Source organism: Syngnathoides biaculeatus, chromosome 7 (assembly GCF_019802595.1).
Source record: "Syngnathoides biaculeatus isolate LvHL_M chromosome 7, ASM1980259v1, whole genome shotgun sequence".
Taxonomy (NCBI): domain Eukaryota; kingdom Metazoa; phylum Chordata; class Actinopteri; order Syngnathiformes; family Syngnathidae; genus Syngnathoides; species Syngnathoides biaculeatus.
In genome coordinates this window covers 2,013,333-2,033,015 of record NC_084646.1, presented here as the reverse complement: position 1 = coordinate 2,033,015, position 19,683 = coordinate 2,013,333, and positions in this window count along the sequence as shown.

Below are 19,683 nucleotides of genomic sequence, written 5' to 3'. Positions count from 1 at the left end.
CTTACGGGGTCAGTCGGAGAACAGGCGGAGGTCGATACACACGGGTTCACGATCAGAGATACGGGAGTGCAGGAACGGGGCATGAGTTGCAACGATCTGGCGAAGGACCAGTCGTCCCCAGGGACCTATATATACCGGGGTTCATCAGATCGTATGAGGCGCAGGTGTGCGCCTCCCAATCAGCTGGCCACACCCAGCCAGGACTGGACAGCAGGGACATGACATTTTAGGGCAGGTTGGAACAGGTTTTCGTAATTTCGCAGAAGAGCGCATGCAGACGTATTTAAAAGACGGCTGTTTGCACCACCGTGGAAGAGAACACAGCCAACGTAATTCATCACCAATCAAAATGGCTCCTCTCATTTCCTTTAAATGCCCAACAGGAGACCTCATTGTGCGGAAGAGGACGATGCCTAATTGCAGCGATCCACGCGTGAGTGAAATATTGTTACCGCTCTTGGCCGCCGTGGGAACAGACAATGTCAGCGGGTAAACTTATTAAATAATAGATGACCTGGTGATAACCGGCGGCGACGCACACAATCGTAAATGCTAAGTTTGCCAGGAATCACGTAGAGTCCAAGATTGTGTGCAACCTGTTTGTACAAATCCCGCCCCCAGATCTGTGGAGTTTGCCTGTTCTCCCCGAGCCTGTGTGGGTTTTCTCGAGGCACTCCAGTTTCCTCCCACATCCCAAATCAGCTATCAATTGGAAACTCTAAATTGCCCCTAGTTGTGATTGTGAGTGCGACTGTTTGTCTCCATGTGTCCTGCGATTGGCCAGCACTCCCCAGGTCCCTTGTGAGGATAAGCGGCTCAGAAAATGGATGGATGCTCTTGTTTTTTTTAACAAGCCGGACTGACGTTTCCTGACACTGGAAAAAGGTGAGAAAGAAAACAATGTAACGTTTTATTCACTTGAATAGATCCCAAGCTGTCATCTGTTAATGCTGGTGGGCAATTTCCGTCACCCCCTTGGCAGACCGTGACCTTCATTTTTAATTTTTTTTCCCCATTCAATGTCTTGCTGGGATGCATAACGAAGTCAATCAAAGGCGCTTTAAACTAAAGATGCCAATGTCCTTCCGTATTTCACCTTTTAGAAGGGACACTTAATCAAGTGATGTTGTGATGCTGAGAGATCCCACAGATTATCAACATTTTTCAGAAAGAGCCTGCTAGAGGACAGGTCCAAATAGGAAAACACGTTCCTCCCAACTGTTCATTTTACTCACTTTAGAGACAATTTTGATTGAAAGCAAATTGCTATCACGTAAACTCATTACAGATTGACCAAACATGGTGGGCATATGACACGCAAGAGCAACGTCAACTCATATTTTCGCATGTCAACCAAGATTTAATTTCCCCAACGGGTTGGACATAAGGAAACTGAAAAGTCCGTGTGTGTGTCTACCCTCGCTGTAGATGTTATTCACTATTTATAAATGTGTTAGTAGTTATTCACAATGATCATGTCAAGGATGGACTGGCGCGCTCCATAGTTAGATGAAAATTGAACCCTCTGGTTAGGATAACCCTTGAGAGCGGATATCTTGTGAGTCCTTATCTTCTCCCTCCTCTCTTAACAACAGAACATTGCCTGGGAAAATGATGGCGCCGAGAACAACATTTTTCATTATGATCGCAGAGAGGCGGGAAGACAAAAGTTGAAAGCTTTGCGAACAATTTAAAATGGTCCAAATGTCAGTGGCAATATTACATCTGAGGCAGATTGGGAGAATTGTTTACAGGAGTCCGTTTTCTTATCAACAATCAGAGTACCGTAATTCCCGGCCCACAGAGCGCACCTGTTTACAAGCCTCACCCAGTACATTTGTAAAGGAAATACCATTTGGTACATACATACGCCGCAGCTCTGTAAAAACCGCAAGTGCCCACATTGAAACACGAGATATTTACAAAGAACAATGGTACACAGAGAGTTTAACGCTAGCTAGCGCTGCGGTAACGCTAAGGCCGCGCTAACAGGGCCGGTTAAAAAAAACCCAACAACATACCAGTAAAAATGACTGAGACACGGCAGTAACACGCTAGCGCAGCGCTAACAGGGCCGGACCGATAAAAGTAACTTCCTCGCCACATATATTCCACCGGTCTCACGCTTACCTTTTCTGCTGCAGTGCCCCCTTGCAGCCATTATTAAAAAATGCACAAATTAGCCCCATCATCGTATGAACCGCAGGGTTGAAAGCGTGTGGAAAAAAGTCGTGGCTTATAGAGCGGAAGTACTGTAATATTTGTAATTATGAGTGTACGTCTTTAAGAGCAGGGATGGGGGTTGTAAGTTAAACTAGGAAAAAGAAAGTGTGGCGGAGCAGCGGTTATTGTTCGAGAAAGTTCCGTGTGCTGCCTGAAAGAAACCAGTGGCTTCTTCTTTTCATTTTTTACAGTACGTATGTGAATTGTGCCATTGGATGTAACAACCAGTCATCCCTCACTCATTCAATCACAATGCAAAATGCCACAAACTGAATAGCTGGATGTTATACATAAAAATTTCCTTTTTTTTTTTTTTTTTTTTTTTGGCACACAATGCAGAATATCTGCGAAGACACTGCATCAGCGGTGTATAATTGCATGCGTGCCCAGTTTAGAGGGAACATTGGCTGACTTTTTTTTTTTTTTTTTTTTTTGGCCACGTCGTCCCCTGATCGACCAAGACGGCCTCCCGATCGACACATTGAGCACCCCTTCGCTACAGTGATCATCCCATCTACGCCCTTCTGTTGAGCAATCATAGAAAGTGAAATAAAAAGCAAACATACTAAATAATTCTTGAACTGCTTACTCGCTCACAATAATGGTTGGAATTCCAAACTTTCTTTGGCCAAAGATCCATATTGTCGGTTGAATTATTAAATCGCACGGGTGTACCTTATTTTGAGGCCTGACGACATTCCAATGAAGGAGTGGAACTTGATTCGACACCGTCGCAGCGCTTTCTCTCTCTGGAGCGCTCTGCATTTTTCATGTTTTGATCACACAACCGAGATGAGAAACTCAACATCACACGTATCAGCTATTCAAATACAACAAAAGTAATCAGAGAAGGAGCCGTCTCCACAGAGGCACACAAATCCTTCAGACGTAAGACGAGGATAAATCAGAATATCGGATTGGATAGGCTTCTTTGTCGCAGAGATTTTGCTTTGAGAGATTGACTGCATTCAGTTGCAAAAGGTGACGTTTGAGGTTATGTTTGTGAGTCACGCATGGGGGGACATAGCACAGGTAAAGCCGTGTGTTTGCTTTCATCTCCCAACAACCAATTCCTTCCAGCTTCTCGTTGAAATTGAGTCCAGAGGACTGATCTAGTTCGAGTTACATATATTAATTTTGATTCTTTGAGATTCAACTCAAGATCTATTGGGCATTGCTGTGGAATCATGATCTTATTTACTAATTTTCCATTAGGGGCAAGTGGGTCAGTGCCCCACCGGATGTTTTTACGACACTCGCATGCCATCTCCATTAAAATGACGACACAGTACTGATCTAATTACAGTTATATATTTTCAATTTGATTGAGTTACATTCAACTCAAGAGCTATTGGGAATTGCTGTGGAATCATGACCTTAGCAGATAATTTTCCATTTGGGAAAAGTGGGGCAGTGCCCTACCGGATGTTTTTAACTAGACTCGCTTGCCGTCTCGATTAAATTGAGTCCACAGTACTGATCTGGTTCTAGTTACATATTTTAATTTTGATTCTGTGAGAGTCAACTCAAGATCTATTGGGCATTGTTGCGGAATCATGACCTTAGTAGTTAATTTGCCATTCGGGGCATGTGGGGCAGTGCCCCACCGGTTGTTTTTCACGAGACTTGCATGCCTTCTCAATTAAATTGAGTCCAGAGTACTGATCTATTTCGAGTGACATATTTGAATTTTGATTCTGTGAGATTCAACTCAAGATCTATTGGGCATTGTTGCAGAATCATGTCCTTAGTTGCTAATTTTCCATTCGGGGCAAGTGGGGCAGTGCCCCACCAGATGTTTTTAAGAGACTCGCATGGCTTCTCAATTATATTGAGTCCAGAGTACTGATCTAGTTCGAGTTACATATCTGAACTTTGATTCTTTGCGATTCAACTCAAGATCTATTGAGCATTGTTGCAGAATCATGAACTTAGTAGCTAATTTTCCATTCAGGGCAAGTAGGGCAGTGCCGCACCGGATGTTTTTAACGAGACTTGCATTAGTGACTTGCATTCACTTCCTGTGGGACTCTAGGCTTCTACGCATAAGTTAGAGTAACCCTATTCACAGCGATTCTGTGGCCTTTTTGTTTGATCCTGTCCTGTTGAGTTTGTTAGTTTGCCCCATAGTCATCAGACCTTGCTGCATCTCTTTTGAATCCCGCCTAGCCTCGCGTTTCTGTGCCGCTGCCTTGTCGGATTGGCTACACCTTATATGACCCAGTTTCTGGAATAAACCACGTTGAACATTATGCCTCTGCATCGAAGTCCTGCATTTGGGTCCGCCCCCGTACCCGAGGTTCGTGACAAATAGAACACATTGTGTGCTGGGATCACTGTACAGTTAATTTTAAAGTAAGGTTTGTAACTGTCATACAGGTGAAAAAGAACTTACCCACTGTGAACATTCCCTAAAACGAGTGTTACCTTTGGCAATGACAGCCTAAATTTAACATTTGATCACAAATCGTCAAAATTAGCTCACCACACACACCACCGCGGGAATAATTGGCACCAGCAACCAACTAGTGAGCAGCAATGCACTCGACTTCAAAGTCCCGAGAGAGTTTTTGAAGATTGGGAAGGGTTTGGGGGCCAGATCATCTAATAGTCTGTAATCCATAAATAGCATGACGGAGACCCACACTTAGTTGTGCTTGCAGCAAAACACTAAACACCCGCATGAGCAGGGAAACCTACAGATGCAGAACGATTGAGGGGAATCCTGGGAGAACAACGGAAGATCAATCCACAGAAAAGCGCGAGAGAGTCTTGCATGGTTGCATTGCGAACAATCTGGAGAGGAGAGATTAGAAAGTCTTAAATAGGGGGGTGCAGATGACCACCAGAGTGGGGAAAATAAACAATACTGGAAGAGTCCAGAGACTAAAAGCACCCAACTGACATACCATCCATTTTCTGAGCCGCTTAACCTCACAACGGCCTCGGGAATGCTGGGTGGGGCCTATCTCATCTGTCATCGGGCAGGATGGAGGCTACACCCTGAATTAGTTGCCAGCCAATCGCAGGGTGAAATTTATTTTTGTATTTTGATTAGATTTAATCTCTCGGTTTTTTTTTCTAGTTTTCCAGTCATGTTCATATGCACTTGTATCACAGTACTGTACAACATTGTTTCCTCTGAGTATTTTTTTTGTGGCCTAAAACACGCTGTCCAATCTAAGGTTATTGTAAATAAAGATTTTTAAAAACCTTGAAAATGTTTGAAAGTTTCAAATTTTAGCAAAATGTCCGGTGCAGCAAATAGGTCATGGAATGTGAACATGAATGCACACAACATTGTGGAGCGTCCACGTTAGACTGTACAGGAACAGCAACCGTCAAGACTCCACAATTAAAAATGATCCGTGGCACGTTTTTCGTGCAGCTGTTTTAGTTTGCACCTTAAAGTGGGTCAGGATTTAACTCTTTAAATTCCATGTCAAAACAATTGTGTGTAAAGAGACATTCTAGGATGCTTTGAATAAAACATTCACATTTTTCTCGTCTCTGTCATGTTAATGTAAGCCATAGATGTTGAAAAATGGTCCAAAGTTCCATTCAGACTGGGGATACCATTCATCCAAAACTGTCAAGTACCCATTCAAACAGCAAATCACTGTTTGTACAAACCTGCCTTGAAAATAGTGTTAAATTGCCAGCGAGCATGAGGGCGTTTGTGCCCCAAAATAAATAAAAAATACTTTACACACATCAAACAGTAATCTTGCTAACAATTCAAAAACACAGTTGGAACATTCTGCCCCACAAAGCCACGCAGATGAGGAAACTGTTCTGATTTGCACACAAATTGTTGCCCTTCACAATGCCGGTCAAGCTGGCTCAAAATATCTAGGCTGCAAAGATTTATCTAGCATCAGTCAAAATTACAATTTCATATTCAAACACAAATCACAGCAGACAGGTCACAACATTGCAGTTCTTAAAAAACAGCCACTGCGTTTTCATACCACTTCACGGGACCACAGTTGCAGCCGTGCTGGAGCCAATGTCCGGGCGAGAGGCGGAGTACGCCCTGAACGGGTTACCAGCCAATCGCACGGCACATGTACACAAACAACCAATTCACCTGTGGACAATTTAGTGCCTTCAATTAAGCCACCATGCATGTTTTGGGGATGTGGGAGGAAACCGGAGGACCTGGAGAAAACCCATTTGAACCGTCCTCGTCAGAATTGTGATGCAGATGTGCTAACCAGTCATTTAGCATGCCTGAAAAACATACATTTTAACATTATTAAGTATTGTTATCCTTGAATTCACAGCAGTTTTCCTTACTTTTTCTTGTTATACTTTGGATGGGAAAGAGATCCATAAAAAGGATACATGTACTGTAGATGACGACATTTATGCTTCGTGGTTCAATATGTTCCGCAATTTTTGACCTATAAGTCGTGACTTTTTTCACATGCTTTCAACCACGCGGTTTATGCTGTTATGTGGCTAATTGGGGCTTTTTTTTTAAATGGCTGCATGGGGGCAAAGGTAAGAGTGAGACCGGTGGAATATATGTCCAATAGAAGTGACTTTTACCGGTCCAGCCCTGTTAGCGCTGCGCTAGCGTGTTACTGTCGTGTCTCAGTGATTTTTACCAATATGTTTTTTTTTTTTTTGTTAGCGCGGTGCTATCATTAGCATTAGCACGGAGGCACTAGCGTTACCGTCTTTCCTTGTAAATATCTCATGTTTCAATGTGGGTTTCAATATGGGCAATTGCGGCTTTTACGCAGGTCTTCTGGGAATTGTATATACAGTATGTACCAAATGGTATTTCCTTTACAAATGTACTAGCTGAGGCTTCAAACCAGGTGCGCTCTGTAGGCCGGTAATTACGGTAGTTTTTGTTCATGTAATGAAATTGAATATGAAGCTTGCCGTTCCTAAATATTTGTAAAGTTGTATAGTTTTCTTTGTTATTAAAGGGGTCAGGAATTGGTTGATGATACACATCACATTTTCATGAATTCACTCTCTCCCTAGAGTGGGGGAAAAAAATAAATATTTCAGCCCCCATAAAGAAGTAGATGCAACATTTTGTACATTTTTGGGAGGGAGCGGGGGGATGCTTCACAGATTTAAGACAACTTCAGCTAATACCGTGAAGACGATATGCACATTTAAAGTTTAACAGACCATTTTGATAGCTTGGATTAGAGGACCCCTTTTAATTTCCCAGTCATGTATTATGGCAGTCTTAATTATGTCTCATTCTAGCATGCATGACGAAGGCTAAGAACATGAAGCAAGACGTTACAAAATATGATCCCTATGGAATTCCAAAGAAACTACTGATAGTGGTCTCGCTCTCTCTCACTCACACAGCTCGGCTGGGGGGGGGGGGGGTTACGTACACGCACTCATCACTACATTATTGCTGAGTACATTTTAAGCATTAATGTGTTGAATAATGTGTTACTTGTTGGATTATTTTTCATGAACAAGGTACAGAACATCTCTGATGTTGCTTCATCTCTGTATATTGTCTTTGTGTAAAACTGGGAATCCAATTAGGGCTCTGAAATCAGGTCTCTTCATATTTTCAGCTCTTCCTTATTACCATTATTGATTGCCACATTGTGTGTCAGAGATGATATTTCGCAGCTAGTGGCACATCTTAACGAATGTCTGTCAAGAACCAGCTGGAGGTAGATTGTCCTTTTTGCTAATTATCAATCGCAACTCTCATTTTAAAATACAAGCCTCAACTTATCCCTGTGTGAAACTAAAACCCGAGCAGATTCTGCAAAATACAAACTTGCTTCTCAAAAGAATCAAATGAGCATGTGGGCATAAGTCTTGATTATTAATGAATTCAAAAACTTGAAATGGTTTATCATTGAGAACAAAATAGTTGAAGAATTGCAAATGAAAACAGTGATCAACCTACAAATGACTGGATTCGGAATCTCCTGGCACAAAGGAGCAGCTCCTGCTGTGCTAGCCTCTCCTCCTGTTATCTTTTCGAGGGTCTTGGCATTGTGGTGGGAGACAGAGCCAACATTCTGACACATGGATGTTCTACCCAGGTGGAGCTGTTCTATTTCAAAAAAGCAGTACTCCTTACAATCCTCCTCCTTGAAAGGAGCAGATGACAGTCTTGCTCTCGACGGACCCCTCCAGTTATCCCAGTACAGAGGCCGGGAGGGAAGGCCGAAATTGTAGTTGATAGATGCACCATCGTGGAGGAACTATACTTTTTAAGCGACGTCTTTTGCCCATGTCCCTCCCATTCCTTTTGGGACCCTTTCTGGTTCTCCTGAATCTTGTGGGTTCTCTCTTCCACACTTGCTGTAAGACAGGGCAAACATTCTGGTGTACAGATGTGCAATCCAGTAGGAAATGTACTATTTGAGTAACTTGTCTGGGGAGTGCTCCTCCCATCTCCTCTTTCCCAAGAGGAACAGACAGGAATCTTGTTTCTGGGTTGTTTACCTCCTGCAAATCTTTCCAACTATCCTTGGGAACTGGCCGAACACCTGCTACCTCTTCCACACTCCTGGCGCTATACTAGGTGACAGAACCAACATTTTGTGTATGGCTGTTCCATCCTGGACGAGCTGTACTACCTTAGTAACACCTTTGAGGAGCGCTCTTCCATTTCCTCTTTGCACAAAAGCGCTACTCTTTTACGGCAACCTATGGCTTTCCCAGTGTCCTTGCTTGTCTCCTGCTATCTCTTTCGGATTCTTGGTACAGTATTGTACTATTGCTTCCAGAGCAACGTCTTTGGGCGGTATTTCCTCCGTTCCACCTTGAACATGGAGCAGATATCGGTGCTGTGACTGGGTTGTTAGCCTGCTCCAGGGGCATTGTCTTATCTCCTGGTATCTTGTTGGGAGGCTGGGCAAACATAGCAATAACTGTACCCTGTCTACAACATGTTCAGGCAGTGCTCCTCGTGTTCCGCCTTCCACAAAACAAAGTCCTGTCGCTGGGTGGCTGTCCTCCAACTGCCCCCACTGGCTTTCCTGAAATACTGACCTGTCACCTGGTGTCTCTTCAAGGCTTTTCTTGACCAACATTTTCAAGCAGTTCTCATCTCATTTTACCTTCCACAAAGGAGCAGACCATGGTCCTCCGACAGCATCCTCTGGCTCTCCTGTTGTACTAATCTGTTTCACAGCTACCACTTCCTCGCACTTGCTGGGAAACAGTTTAACATTACAATATATAACTGTGCCATCCTGGAGGAACTGTAGCTTAGGGACACGCTCTTATCATTTACCCTCGCACAAGGGAGCAGATTGCAGTTCTGTTGCTAGGTTGTTGTCTTCCAACAGCTTTCTCCAACTATTCTGGTGTACTGTCCTTTGTCCTCCTATCTCTTCCACACTCAGAAACAAGCTAAACATTATGGTGGAGGAGATCTTGTTGTACCTGGTGGTTCATTACCCTCCTGTGCCTCCCTCCAGCTCTTTTAGTCTCCTGCTATCTCTTCCTCACTCTTAGGACTATGCCGGGAGATGGCGCAAATGTTATGGCATAAGGAATCCGCGTCATGGAAAACTTGCATTACCTCAACAACTTGTGTGAGCTACAGTGCAGCCATCTTCCATCTCACAAACATTAGTGAGAAGAAACAATGAAGGACGAGCAGCTTTGGTGAGCTAGTACACTGGAATAGACTAGCATGTACCGGAATGAATGAGGAGAGGACCGTATGCTTAAAGAAACTCTTTGTGTGTTTCAATAGGGAAAAAAAAACATGCACACTATCTGCCCTACATTCATCTTTGTACACTATTTGTGTAAAAGCCAGCCATTTTGTTCCATCATATTTAATTTTCAATGAGGAAACCATGGAGTCAGTCAAGAAAATGTCTTGTAGCATACTGGATACAGGATATTCAGAGACATGTACCGGGCTGCTATTTGCAAAGGCACTGAGCGATCAAATTAACCTCTTTTGTGATGATTCTATCAACGTTGTCTCCAATTCTATATTCTGATAACCGATGCTACAAATGGACTGTGCGCACCACTAAGTACAAAGGAGCAGATAAAACAATGGAGAGTAGAACAGCTTCATTTTCTCGGCAGAGGAGACTTTTAGCCTGTCGCTCAGGAAAAAAAAATAGATACAGCACTTTGATTTGCATTTTATGTATGAAAAGCACTATATAAATGTAGTATGATTGATTGATTAAAACCTAGTCGGCATGAGTGGTGCAGGGTGGTTATAATGTACTGCATTTTATTGTCCGGTGGCTTTGACTAATCTCAAAGAACTCTACCGAGCACTAATTTAACACTGCATGACAGGGAGGTGTAAAGTAAGAAGAAATTAATTGGATGAAGATAAAATAAAACAAAATGACCAAATAAAACGAAAATCAAATAGTACAAATAATTACACATTTCAACTGTTCTACAAGTGCACAAATGCAGTGAAGAAAATAAGTATTTGAACACCCTGCTATATTGCAAGTTCTCCCACTTGGAAATCATGGAGGGGTCTGAAATTTTCATCGTAGGTGCATGTCCACTGTGAGAGAGATCATCTAAAATGTGTTCATGTTTAGCTTCTTTTCATTTTCTAATGATTGCTTCAACAGTGGACCTTTTTTCACCTAGCTGCTCGGCAATTTCTCCGTAGCCCTTTCCAGCCGTGTGGAGTTGTACAATGTTGTCTCTGGTGTCTTTGGACAGCTCTTTGGTCTTGGCCATGTTATGAGTTTGAGTCTTGCTGATTGTATGGGGTGGACAGACGTCTTTATGCAGCTAATGACCTCACACACGTGCATCTGATTCAGGATAATACATGGACTGGAGGTGGACTTTTAAAGGCGGACTAACAGGTCTTTGAGGGTCAGAATTCTAGCTGATAGACAGGTGTTCAAATACTTATTTGCAGCTGTATCACACAAATAAATCATGAAAAAAAAATCACACATCGTGATTTCTGGATTTTTCTTTTTAGATGATCTCTCTCACAGTGGACATGCACCGACGACGAAAATTTCAGAGCCCTCCATGATTTCTAAGTGCAAGAACTTGCAATACAGCAGGGTGTGCAAATACTTTTGCTTTTTATTCACTGTACATGATTTATAAGTCTGGCTGGAGTGTTTGTGTTTTAGCAGAGGAACTCTAGATTGGTGAAGTTACCTTGATGAATAATCTGAACTCCATATTACACACATGCATGAAGCAAAGCAAATTTATTTATATAGCGCCTTTCATCCTCAATCTATTGTGCTTTACATGATTAAAAGCAAAAACAAGAAAAAACATGAAAACATTAAAAAGGGTGTTCAAATACTTATTTTCTTCACTGTATATGCTGCTGCATGTTAAACTTCGCAAACCAAAAATTAACTTCAATGGTCATGTCGGTCACAGGTGGCAGAAGTTTCTGGACTCCATTTAGTACGGATGTGAAGCAGTTCTCATAAATATCAACAAAATATGAGCTTATTGATTCACAAAAAAAGCCAAATGTTGAAACTGTTATTTTTATTTTAATGTTGGAATTTGTCAAGAATAATGAAGACGCTGGGATGATTTTAGGAAACTGTTGGTCTTTTTATTCAGCTTCTGGAACGGAATAGCACACTTGATACTTCACGCTTTGATTTGGTGCAGAGTGGGTTGTTTCCAAGGCTTTTGCATGTTTTTTGAGATTTACACGTTGCTATTACTTGGAGCACAACTGTGTGTACTCATCATGTACTGTGACCGCATTTGAAGGGATTTCTACCGCAAGTAGCTCCACACTGACACCAAACACTGGTGGATTTTAGATATTATTTTCACTTGAGCCATGTTGTGACGGACTTGTAACAATATTTTCTTTGTTGCTGTTGCTTTGCTCAATTTCTGGTTCTACGGGTGTTATCACAGTTGGCGCAGAGGACATTTGGGATATCCACCTCACAGTCCTAAGGTTGGGGGTTCGAATCTGTGCATTTCGGTTTTCTCCCGGTACATTAGCTTCCTAGCACATTCCCTAAATGTCTGTTAGGTTAATTGAAGATTAAATAAATGTAGGTGTTAATGTGAGTGTGAATGATTAATTGTGCCATGCAACTGGCCGGATGCCCAAATTTGGCTGCAGGATCCAGCTCACCCACGACCCTGGTGAAGATAAGCAGCCCAGAGAAGGTGGGTTATTATCACATTTTTGGGCTGTCAGTGCCTGTAACCCAGCTGAGGCGGCACTCGCAACAAAATGTGTGAACTTTTCGGGCCCATTTTACACCAAACATTTGGCGGAATAATCTGGAGGATTACATGATTTTGGGGGCATTCCATTGGTTGTCTTTTGTTCCTTTATTTCTAAGGCAGTGACAACACAGAATTAGATGGATAAATCTTACGAATCCCCAGGCAAAGGCAGCCTTGGGTTATTGCGAGGACCTCCATTAATATAGGAAAAGGTAAATTGCTGACATTCTCCATTACTTATGTGCACTTGTAACATTTCTAACATGCAGGTGTTCCCTAAAACATTTGTTTTTCTTTTCTTTATTTTAGTGTATATGTAGCGGTTTGTTCTTTCTCAAGTGCCATCTGTGAAAAAAAAAAAAAAATCCCAAACTGTTCTGCTTTGAGTAACACAGAAGAACCTCCAGCTTCCTACCACAGTCCAAAAACATGACTTTTAGGTTAACTGAGGACAAAATTGTCAATAGGTGTAAATATAATTGGAAATGGTTGTTCGTCAAATGTGCCCTGTAATAGATAGTTTTCACTGACGTCACGCCGACCACCTGTTTGTTTGTTTGTTTGTTTGTTTGTTTGTTTGTTTGTTTGTTTGTTTGTTTGTTTTGGATGGCAAGATCGAGTCTACATATCGAGGCTAGGAAGTGATGAATGTTTACTGAAATGTTTTGGCTCAACGGTTATCGTTTGATCTTTTATCTTGAAAGTCCTTTGACAAACGAAGACTGGAACCAGAAGTGATTGAGGCACTTGTGCTGGCGTGAGGAATAAAGAAAGAAAGAGGCTACATCTGAAACTGAGAGGATTGTGTCGACGTCGTAACCCGACAAGACAGGACAATAAGGAAGTGAGCTAGAGAGGTTGGGAAGCAAAATAAATGTCACCCACGTTAAAAAGTACAGTTGGACTCATGTCTACATTCAATAACGCGACAGTAATATCATAACATGGTGTCAGAGTGACGGAAGCATAACTACGAACAAAAAACTAACGAATGAAGACAACGAGGAGGAGTTTGGTGTTCCAACTCACTCAATTTAGCAGCTGCGTGGTGGAGATTCAAGCAACACGCCAAACTCATGTTCACAGCACCGCTTAAAGGTCAAGTGTCATGAAACGGATGATTTGTAGTATGTTATTAATGAAAAAACGGCAACCGGTATGGACCCATCCGTTTTTTCACCACAAAACATGATTTTGACATATATGGCTTTTTGTAACTCCCGCCGCGAAAATCCTCTTGACAGATTTGTTTTGAGAAGAAGCAGGAAGTGACGTACGTGGCAGGAGCGCCCTCCAGCGGACTCGTTTGTTTCTATTAGTTTTACCTGCAGGAAGCTAGCTCATTGTTCCTTCGTGTTAGCCAAAATGCTGGCTTGTTGCATTGCTGGATATTGCTCGAACACTTGGGAGGATGGATTTACCCTTCATAAATTTTCAAGAGACCTGTTTTGTCATGGAAAATGGATTGCACGGGTGCAAGGACGAGAGCTTCGCGGGTTCCAAATGACAGGTAGGTGTGTATACAGCTACTAAAAAAAAATAGTTTGGGGCGGACCACGTAATCGGTCTCTCATAATGTAACAAAAGATCCGCGTACGTATGACAGGTGTGCTAAATGTGTCGATGTGGGCATCGGACGGCTGCCGCGTCGGGCTCGTGAACAGCGGCAGCTATGAACAACACTGCCAGCAATAGAACATTCTGCCGCATGCGACAACGGCATAAAACAGCCCAGCTCGGCGCCATGATCAGCCACTTCCGCACCGAAAATGAGCCACCCTGGCCGACAAGGCCGGCGGCCTTCCTGGCCTTGAAAACAAGTGGCGCAGGCCTTTAGCTTAGCTTCGGCGTCCGGGGCTATTGGTCTCCGCCGCCTGGAAGCTCGGCTCGTGGCCCGCCGTCGCCCGCTTTGTTAGCCCCAGATGCCATAGCTAGGCTAAAGGCCTCCGCCGCCACCGAAGCTCGGTTAAAGGCCTCCCCGGACATTGAAGCTTGGCTCGTGGCCTGCCGCCGGAGCTCGTGGCCCGCCTTCAGTGATAGCGGAGGCCTTCAGCCTAGCTTCGGCGTCCAGGGCTAACGGCCTCTCCCGCCTGGAACCTCTGCTCACGGCCGGCACCGGAGCTCGCTCGTTAGACTCCGCGTCATTTCCGTCTAAAGAACCATCTGCGGCTGCCGGCCAGCAGCTCCGGGGGCCTATGTTTACGCACATATGTTGGGCATAGGCCTCATTCCACCCAAAGAACCACCCGGATATTCAACATTAATTACAGCCGCAGGTTCAAATCTGTATGGAAGTATTCCTCCGTCTTCCCGATCAACCGATACTGCTATTTCTTCATCAGATGAGGATAAATCCGAGAAATCAACTCTGGGCATAATGGTGTCCCATGTAATCCAGCATTTGGAACGGCACGGTACACGTCACATATGCCCACGTAGATCATGTGACTCGCAAAAATGGCAACGCCCCTGAAAATTCATAATTGTCGATAAAAGTCTTCTTAAAACACCATTAAATGAGAGAGGATTTAAAATCACATTGTGAAAATAGGTTATATGTTACATGATCTATTGGATACAGTGTTCATGCAAAACACTGGATTTCCCCTTTAAAATGTTGTTTTAAACAATGCCTATAAAGTCAATAAAGGTTTATGACGGCATATAATGTCTTGCGGTAGGCGACACCACCTGCATCGTTTTTATCGGCAACTTTGATGAGTCTGCCTACAGGAGGGAGGTGGACCGGCTGGTGTCCCGGCGCAACAGCAACAACCTGGATCTTAACACCCATAAATACATATGGGTGTTAATAACACCCATTATGCTCATCCCACCCACACCCCTCCCTCATTTTTTTGGTTCAGGTAAGCCCCAAAAGTGAAAGCAACACCACCCAAGTTGGTTTCAGACCAGTCTTGCTTAGCAAAATGTTCAATCAGTGTCTCTTCTGAGTCTATTTAAAATTTGTCTTCATATTCATTTTAATTATCTGTTTCATGTAGCTTCGGCACGGTGGATCAGCTGAAAAGTGTTGGCCTCACAGTTCTGAGGTCCCGGGTTCAATCCTAGACCCACCTGTGTGGAGTTTGCATGTTCTCCCCGTGCGTGCGTGGGTTTTCTCCGGGCACTCCGGTTTCCTCCCACGTCCCAAAACCGTGCAACATTAATTGGAAACTCTAAATTGCCCATAGGTGTCATTGTGAGTGCGGTTGTTTGTCTCGATGTGCCCTGCGATTGGCGGGCAACCAGTTCAGGGTCTACCCCGCCTCCTGCCTGTTGACAGCTGGGATAGGCTCCAGCTCTCCCGCGACCCTTGTGAGGATAAGCGGCAGAGAAAATGGATAGATGTTTCATGTAGCACCATCGGACAGAGAAATTAATTATAGTTAAGTTTCACGGAAAATAGCAAAAAATAAATACAATTCTGATATTTTCAAATCTTTTCACTTAGTGTTAGCGTGTGTGAGCGGAAAAAAATGTTAAAAACAAATTTCAAGTCAACCAACAGAGCTGTCCCTTTAGCTAAGTGTTAGAAAATAAAAAGACAAAATGTTCACCTTCAAATCAAATCACATCAATCTTTACTAAATTTGACCCATGCCTCTTTTTTTCCTGAAAATTCTCCACAGACAAATAGCAAAAAAAAGACCTGTAAATATGAAATAAATCGCAAATGCAGAGACAAACTGAAGAAGTCCCACTTGTGAGCATCAACAAAGAGCAGGATGTGAGTGCGGGAGTTGAGTGAAAATAAGCAAGTGTGACCTTTCCCAAAAATACAAAATAAAAAAACTAGGTCAGCACAATGTGATGGATGTTGCAGACTAGCTGTCAGTAAACAGAATAGCAAAACGCGGAAAGCCGCTTTCAGCGCTGACAAGGTGGATCTTTAAAGCCGAATTTCCGGAAGGATTGTCGAGCAAGGAAAAGAGCTGCGTTCTTCAGAGCGGAGCGTATTATTTCTGTGGATATTTTGCTCAAGGATGTGTGAGTGTCGTGCAGGTGCAGTAATGCAGTATAAGTCTTTGCTATCTTGCTACAGGTAGGCAGGATTGACATATATTTCTTTTTTTTTATTTGCGTTTCACTTTCTCGCATAATGTTGATATACACGACGTACATTCTTAAGATGAAGATTGTCAGACGTATTACACGAGGGTCACAGCAAGGTCAAACATTTCATATACCAAAAAAAAAACATTTTTAGCTGTCCTCGAGAATATGGGCAGTGTCTAGAATCAAATATACATGTAAAAAAAAAACACACACACACACATTTAGTCATACCTCAAAGTAAAGTGGAATATATTTTGCCGATATTCCATCATATGATGATGCAGTGTCTAAAACTTTTTGTTGTTGACTCAAATTTATTTGCAACAAACCACATCAGGTCAGACCTCAATTAACTCATTCACGGGCAGGGTGGCAATTTTTTTGCCTTATTGAGATAAAAGTGTCCAAACAGGCCACAATCAAGGAAATAACACTTCTTTTTCGTTTAAGAAGAAAAGTAAGTTATATGATAACTTTGCTAATTTATAATCTCGTCCCAAAGATCCAACTGCTAATTTTGACCAATGAGTTATCGTCTCCTGATACCAAATTATGGCTTCAGATTAAAAAATCACTTGAATATTTTGATATCCTGAAGGATATAATGCGTGAAAATCATGATGTTCCAAAAATGGGACGCTGCCCACGAATGGGTTAATTTAAATGGCATAGTAAATACTTTCCATATGTAGATTACCGTAATTTCTGGCCTATAAACCGCTACTTTTTTCACACACTTTCAACTCTGCGGTTTATGCAGTGATGCGGCTAATTTGTGCATTTTTTTTTTTGAGCGGGGGGCACTCGAGCAACAAAGTTAAAAGTGAGACCGGTGAAAAACGTGTGCCGAAGAAGTTATTTTTACCGGTCCGGCCCTGTCAGCGCGGGCCACAGTCTTAGCGCGGAGCTAGCATTAGTGCAGTGCTAGTGTTAGCATTAGTGTGGCGCTAGCATTAGTGCGGTGCTAGCGTTAGCGCGGTGGCGCTAGCGTTAAACTCTCTGTGTACCGTCTTTGTAAATATCTGGTGTTTCAATGAGGGTTTCAATGCGAGCATTTGCGGCTTTTACACAACTGCGGCGTATGCGTGTACCAAATGGTATTTCCTTTACATATGTACTGGCTCAGGCTTATAACCAGGTGTGCTTTGTAGGGTGGAAATTACGGTATAGTACATGATGCAAAGACTCAAAAAAGCTAAAAACTACAATTATCTTATCCTCCTATTACTCTATAAAAAAAATATAAAAATAGAATATAAATAAAATAATCAAAAATCTATAAAAAATCACATCGAGTCACAAATGAAAGCGCAATGAGTACTTTTCATATCTGTAACCTTTTAAATGTGACAATAAAATAAAAGTTCATTTCTGTAAAATTACAAAAAAATCATCATTTGTAGGACTTTGTTTACATAGTATTAGAACTTTAGTGTCATAATGTTCGGATTGATTATTTTAATATTTCAACTTTTTCTGTTGTTGTGATATTATTCTCATTATATTACTCATTACAACTGTATTCGTATAACAGCTGAAGTTCTTTTTAAGGAAAAAAAATGCAGTTTATTCTTCACGAATAATACTTTCTTTTTTCTTTTCGGCGTGTAGAATATTTGTGAATATGTCCTCATCCATAATTTGTCCACCCGCGATGGCTCGTCGTTCCAATTCATTGTTAATCACTCAGGCTGAGTTGCCTGACATTTATGGTTGACAATGATTCCGCATGCTCAAGGCTGTGGACAAGCACATCTGGTGCAGACACATCAGATGGGACATTTTTCATCAATTCCTTCCTGCTTACCCAAGACTAAACGCTGTTCCTTTCACATATTTGAAGGCAATGCACATAGAAGAAGCCTTTTTCTTTCTCTTTCTTTGAAGATGTGTTTCACTGCATCGTTTTTCTCGTTTCATTTATGCACGGGGACAGGTTCAGCATTGAATAACCTACCGGATCGAAAAACTACTAAAATTATTCCTCTCGCAACCAAAATGAGACCAATAAAGACAATAAATAAATAGAATGTTATTACTTATTATTGATCTACCGTAGTGAGTACCTTTTGTATCCTTATAGCTATTATTCACTTTAGTTTCCTCCATTGAATGGAAAAGTTTTGCTTTGGCCTTGAACCACTGAATGTGCAAAAGAAGATTTGATATATACTGAAAATTACTACTTTTTTTTTTTTTTGCTTTTGTCCTGTGCAACTTTGTACATGCGTATGTGTGCGCGCGTGTGTATTTATTATTTATTCTACTATTCTATTCCTGCCTTTATTCATCCTTCAAACTTATATGACAGTGGTGAATCATTTTTATACCAATTGTACTGCAGTGAAAGGGAGCCATAAAGGCACAGGTGTCAAACTCTTGGGGCGGGGGCCAGATCCCGGCCACCACATCATTTCACAGTGCCCACGAAAGTAAATCATAACCAACAACTTTTATGATTCTGTACCAAATTTACAAATGTCATAACTAATAACGCTAAAGGTCCACTGTCATGGAATGCATGATTTTTAGGATGCTATTAATGAAAAAACAGCAGCCGGTATCGACCCAACCGTTTTTTCACCACAAAAGATGATTTTGATGTATATGGCTTTTTGTAACTCCCGCATTGAAAACCCTCTCGAGGGATTTGTTTTCGAAAAGGAGCAGGAAGTGACGCAAAGGGCAGTAGCGCACTCAAGTGGTCTGTTTATACTAGTTTTACCTGCGTTGGTCCTTTGTGTTAGCAAAAATGCCGGCTCGTTGTATTGCTGGATATTGCTCGAACACTTGGGAGGATGGATTCAATCTTCATACTTTTCCAAAAGACCCAGTTCGTCATGAAAAATGGATTACACGGGTGCAGTGGACGAGAGCTTCGTGGGTTCCAAATGACAGGTAGGTGTGGATACAGCTACAAAAAAAAAAATAATAATAGTTGGTGGGGGACATAATCAGTAAGTCAGGGGTGCTAAATGTGTCGATGTGCCACCCCGCCCGAAGCTGTGATTGGTGGACGCGGCGCCGCCAGTGTGGCTCAACATGGCGCCGGGCCGTAGTGGCTCATCTCCGCCGCGTGGAGGTGGATCGGGCAGGGAGGTTGTTTGGCTGATCTGCGTATCATATAAATATGGCTCGAAACGATAGGGTAATATTGCCCCGGTCACTTCACTCGGTTGTGAGATGTTCTCTTCTTTGAAAAGAGCTTCAGTG